Source organism: Meriones unguiculatus, chromosome 3 (assembly GCF_030254825.1).
Source record: "Meriones unguiculatus strain TT.TT164.6M chromosome 3, Bangor_MerUng_6.1, whole genome shotgun sequence".
In the NCBI taxonomy this organism is placed as follows: domain Eukaryota; kingdom Metazoa; phylum Chordata; class Mammalia; order Rodentia; family Muridae; genus Meriones; species Meriones unguiculatus.
Window position 1 is genome coordinate 17149444 of NC_083351.1, and position 5826 is coordinate 17155269.

Below are 5826 nucleotides of genomic sequence, written 5' to 3' on the forward strand. Positions count from 1 at the left end.
GGTGAAATGCTCTAACAGTAGATGGCCCCACACAGGCCGGATGTGCCCTCCGGCAGTCTCTGAGGCAAGCTGGGGTCAGGGCTGTCCACTCGCCACATCAGGATGGAGCACCTGCCCTGTGCCAGATGTTTTAGGTGTTTGGAACATGATGGCAGACCTAGGGACAACGGCCCCCACCCACACACAGAGTGGACATTCTCTGAGGGACGGTGCCACGGACTCTGCAAACAGGTACTCAGAGCATGGATGGCGTCAGCGCAGGAGGCAGCAGGAGGGGCCGGGGCTCCACGGAGAAGAGGAGAGCTAGGTGAGGGGGAGGAAAGAGCAGGGACAGATGCCAGAGAGAGAATGCATGAAGGTGAGGGCCAGGAGGTAGAGAAGGTGGAGGAGATGCACTGGACACGGAGATAAAGCGGGACCCCTGGGGGTCAGGGGCCACTTTAGACCTGTCCTTGCAAGCCTCCGAGTGAGGATGTGGTTCTGGAAGCTGCTGCCGCCGCTCTGGGTACACACCCAGCCAGGGAGCTCTGAGATTGCAAATGAGCAGAAGGTGACAAGAGTCACAGTTTCTCCCATTTTCCAGAAAAAGTGAGGCATATGACAAGGAGTTTGTCTTGGTGGTGATCCCCAGTCTGGGAGTCTGAGTGAAGTCCTGGGGTGTGTGCTTGTGTGATATGGAGGCCCATTGGTCCTCAGTCCCTATCAGCCTGCTGGCACGGCTGGGCATCTCCCATGACATTTTTGGGTCAGGAATGCAAGCGCCTACCCCTGTGTGTCAGTCATGTGGACCAGAACGGGGCACATGTTGTGAGTTGGGGCACAGATAGGCATGTATGTCCATGTCTGAGTCTGCTTGTCCAGACAGAGGGGCAGCATCAGGGATGTCTTAACTGGTGTGCATCTCCCAGAACTGTTGTCTTTCCTTCTTTCCGTTTTGTTCTTTTGGGATTGTGTCGCCTCGGTTGGCCCGGAACTCACAGCGGACCACCTGATTGGCTAGTAGAGGCGTGCGCCACTCTGCCAACTGTATCTGTTGTGTTTTCTATGAGCTGTATGTATGGGGCTCCTGGGACCCCGACGGGCAAGAACTTTGGGAGAAATTGTGGGTTAACCCCTTGAGAATCTGACAGCTGTAACAGAGGGCCAGACCCTGGTCCCCAGGTGCAGAGGCTTAAAACCAGAGACTGGCTCCCCCCACTTCCCCCCGCAAAAAACATCTCCAGTTTCCAGGTCAGAGCAGGACCCTCGCTTCCCAGTTGGGAAGACTGAAGGTTTGGGCTCCACCAACCCTAAGTGAGTCAGATTCCTGAGCCTGATGGTCCACAGGAAAACCAGGACTTCAGCCCTGCGGCAAAACCAGTTAGAAGAAGCTCATATCCTACTCCTGACCCTTGATGCTTCTCTACACTTGCTCAAACAATGGCTCAGTGTTCTCACCTGTGGAATAGGGATCCACCTCATACTGTTAAGTGTGGAGATGAAATGAGTGCCCACGTGTGCTGGGCACTGCACTTTCCACAAATCACCTCATCCACTCTGTAGACCGATCCTTTGAGGTGGGGACTGTTTCCGTCTCACAGAAGAAGCTGAAGCCCAGAGAGGCAAAGGTACTTGGCCCGAGTCCCTCAGCGGAAAAGGGGCAGGCAACATGAGATGCTGGGTCTCAGACCTGGTGGCTGGCTGGTAGGGCAAGCCGTTGTCAGCTCAGAGAGATGGAGTGGCTGGCTAGGATCTCACAGGCAGGAAACGGTAAGTCCGAGGGGAAGGCCAGATGTAACTAGACCTTGGCCGTGGCATCTTCCTTGCTCCCGTCAAGCCTGCCATTAAAAACTGAGAAGGTACCAGATTGGGAAGAACATCAGAAAGACCAGGCAGAACTGGGAGACCCATGGGTCTCCTCTTCAGGTGCTTGCGTCATTAGCAGAATCCGTTTCTGGGCCAGGGGTACCTGGTGTGGTATAGAGGAGATGGCAGTGTACCTTCAGATGGGTGTCAGGGGCCCAAGTGGGGACCAGGAGCTGAGAGACATCTGCCTATAACAGAGAGAGAGAGAGAGAGAGAGAGAGAGAGAGAGAGAGAGAGAGAGAGAGGAGAGAAGGCTGGACCAGAGGAGGCCTCAGCAGAGCCACAGTGTCTGGCCATGTCCTTATGAGGGTGGTGGTCAGACCCAGGCTCTGAGCCCCCAGCAGCAGAGCCCCCAAACCCTACTGCCATTGCCTGAGATCAGGAGGTCGCACATCCCGAGTGCTGCTTTATCGCTATAAGTTTGTCGATTCAGCTCATTACACTTAATTAGAATTATTTAATTAGAATCTTAATAAAAGAGTAAAGCAGGAAGGAGGCCGGGAGTGGAGGTGAGGAGATCCGTGCTGAGCCTATGAAGTAGGCACAGCTGGGGGAGTGTGTGTGGGGGGGCTGCCGGGACCTACACAGAGCGCCTGTAGCGGTTGGGGCCACCAAGGCACAGGAGCCTGAGAGTGGACGGGGCAGGCCCTCGACCAGTGTCATCTGTTCTTCACCAGATGCCAAGCCCTGGGCTAGGAGAGTGGGCATGTGGCATGGGGACTGCTTCCTGTCTTCGAGGGGCACAGAGGTCGCAGACTAGCAGGGATGGTTACAGAGAGAACAGACTTAAAGTCAGATGCTTACACAGATGGCGAGGGAGGCAGAGCCACTGCGGCCTGGAAGTGAGGTACCTGTCCTGACTAGGGTTCACGCAGGGAAACTACAGAGACCTGAATGAGGAGTTGTAGGTCGACAAGAGGGGTGGGTGAGGGTGACAGAGAATGAAGCTTCCTCCTCCCTCCGCCCTACCCCGGGGGCAGAACACAGTAGAGTGGCAGAGCCAGGACTGGGGCCAGGTGACTTAAGTCCTGGCTGCAGAGCAGGGTGGCTGAGGTGAGTTACCCGCCTTAGGCTGTCACCCCCAGAGCCTCCTTTTCCTCTGGGATGAGGATAACAGTGGACTCCACCTCACAAGGCCCTTGCGTGGAGAAGCCGAAGTAATGTCTGCATAGCACATGGGATAGAACTGGGTGGTTACAGGGGCATGGGCTGTGACACTCACGTGGAGATGTCCCTTTAAGTGGTCGGTTACCAGATGGCAAGTCTGAAACTTGGAGGTGTCAGGGGCAGCTGCAGATGTGAGAGCCACCAAGCATCTGGGACCCTTGGCTGCTGCCTCCTCCAGCTCGTCTTTCCTCACTCCTTGAAGAGGCTTGTGTGGTTCGGAACCCTTTGGCCCAGCAGGGGAAACAGCCCAGAGTGTGACCCGAGCCAGCAAAGTTAGAGAGAAAGATCTAGTTGTGTGCTCAGTACAGAGTCCCCCTGCCTCTCTCTCCTGGGCGCAGAGGCAGTTTGGTGGTCCATGCTTCCCTTCCGGAAGCCAGGCCTAGCATGAACCCAGGCCTGCACCACACCACGGCTCCATCCTGATACATAGCGTTCACCGGCATGCCTGGTGTGAGCGACGGCGCTTGCCTCAGCTTTTCAGCCTCTAGATAGGACCTCCCCTTCCCCCAGGTGAGGTAGGACACGTGCAGCCAGTCCTTCTGAAACAAGGGGAGCTGACTTCAGTGCCCCCTTGATTGAAACCGTTGTGACTGGAGATCAGCGGAAATGGGAGAAAACTCCCGGCAGGAGCCCACCTCCCTCCTTGCAGCCAAGCGCCCCTCCCTCCCCAGCACAAGGCCACAGAATGAGAGGAGAGCCGGGGGCTGCCCGAGCCGTACAGCTGGCAGGAGGGACAGGCTGGGAGCTGAGCTGCCACTGCATTTGTCCCCACCAGGGATCTGACTCCGCACCGGGCCTTCCATAAGCGACTCCTGTGGCAGAAAAAGACAGGAGAATTTTTAGCCCAGTTATGTAAAGCGTTTTTCAGCCCCAGGCACAGACTGGAGCTATGGATTTGAGGACCTGAGCTTTTTTTTTTTTTCCTGCTTCATGTCATGGAAGCAGCATCTGCCTTTAAATCCTCCTGTCCTCCACAGGCAATGTGAACTCAGGCTTCCGTCCTCAACGGTACTTTTCCCTCCCAGATGGCCACAGGCCACCATTTAATGAATGGATTAAATGTAATTTAATTAGCTGTTTCATCACTCACGACACAGTCCAGGCCATTAGATTCATGTCCTGGGATGCGCCATGGACTTTCCCTGCCTTCTGCCCTGACTAGACCAGGTCTTGCTTCCTCCATTTCCCCAACTTCCAAAGTCAACTTCCTTGGTGGGAAACAATGAAACTTCCCGGGGAGACACCGCATTGCTCATGGAATGTACTGGAAAGGCTGGCTCAGGGGGAAGATGGATGTCAGCAAAGGTTGCGGCTCCCAGGGTGGACAAGTCACCTTGTGGGAAACTGTGGCTTCTCTTGCCGTAACAGAATGGGGTGCTCACTGGGCATCCTGGCTCAGCTACTGCCCATCAGCAAATCTTTCCAGCCTTGCCTTGTGGCACCCGTGTGTTCCCTGACAGGAGGGCAGGTGCCCGAGTGACACAGGCAGGGACAGGCTTGCATCTGGCTGTCTGGGGACCCATGTCAGCTTCTCCCTTAAGAAGACAGACCTGGGGGCTGGAGAGATGGCTCAGCGGTTAAGAGCACTGGCTGCTCTTCCAGAGGTTCTGAGTTCAGTTCCCAGCAACCACATGGTGGCTCACAACCATCTATAATGAGATCTGGTGTTCTCTTCCAGCATGCAGGTGTACATGCAAGCAGGACATTGTATACATAATAAATAAATAAATCTTTAAAAAAAAAAAAAAAAGAAGAAGACAAAGAAGACAGACCTGCTTCCCGCTCCCCAGGTGAGAAAGAGGACTGAATGCTAAGCTGGAATAAAAAAAAAGAATTTCCCACCGAAACAAACCGAGAAAACCAGCCATGCTCCACCTCAACAGTGCTACAGTTTGTCGGCGTTGACTCGGTTTAACCTCGGCCGTGAACTTCCGAGCGCTGGCACTGGCATCAACCCTGTTTGTAGATCAGAGAAGGGTTCTGTGTCTGTCAGTCATCACCTCCTCCGGGCTTTGGGGGAATGGCGATGACAGGACGGTGTTGTGACAGTGTTGCATTGCAAGCTAGGCTTCTGGAGGGGGCACTTACCGACTGCAGCTCTCCTGGGCCTGCCTGGTACCAACCTCTGTGGACCTGCTTGGCGTGGGTCCTAGCCCAAGAGGGAACCATTATGAGACTGTGGCAGCCCCAGCAGGCCAGTTTCTCACCAGAAGCAAGGGTGTGGCAGGAATACGAGCTTCCTGTTGCCTCAGGGTGTGTCAGGATGCTGGTCACCGCCCACCGCTGAGGCCCTAGAGCTCCCTGTGGTAAACTTGGGGGCCACCATGCTGAGTTCTGAGGCCCATTCAGTCCCCTACTGGGCATGCTCACCGAGCCTCCTGTTGGTGGCAAAGGTCTCCTGCATGACTGGCAGTCCCCGAACCTGAGGCCATCTCCCCTCTCACTACAGGCTCCAGCGTATGAGGGTTCTGTCTCCCATAGGGTACTAAGCATTCTGAGAGCTGTCCCCCTCCTCAGATTAGAGAATCCTGAAAGCCAAGGGGAGTCCTCTAGGATCAGACATGAAGGGTGGGGCCAGCAGAACTGGGAGGGGACGGTTTATTCTGGAGGAGGCCCAGAGAGGAGTTCGGACTTGCTGAGGTAATGCTTTGGGGGGTAATACTGGCCCCCCCAGCCAGCCTCCTACCTCCCAGCCGGGAGGACTTGGGTAACAGGGATGAGGTGTGACCTTAGGAATGCAGTGCCCAGGGCCAGCAGAGGGATAGCCCCGCTGGCCCAGGCTCAACCCCAGCCTGTGGCTGCCAGCCCGGCTCC

The 5826-nt window shown here is 55.6% G+C and overlaps 1 long non-coding RNA gene across 1 annotated transcript; it reads right to left on the bottom strand.

Annotated features, from left to right (window-relative positions):
• Positions 1–1898: 1898 nt before the first annotated feature.
• On the bottom strand, positions 1899–5415 carry LOC132652973 (uncharacterized). The gene is made up of 3 exons (XR_009590564.1): positions 5101–5415; positions 4855–4968; positions 1899–3824 (listed from the first exon to the last, which is right to left on the bottom strand). It is a non-coding gene; the product is annotated as an uncharacterized LOC132652973 (long non-coding RNA).
• Between the last annotated feature and the right edge of the window lie 411 nt (positions 5416–5826).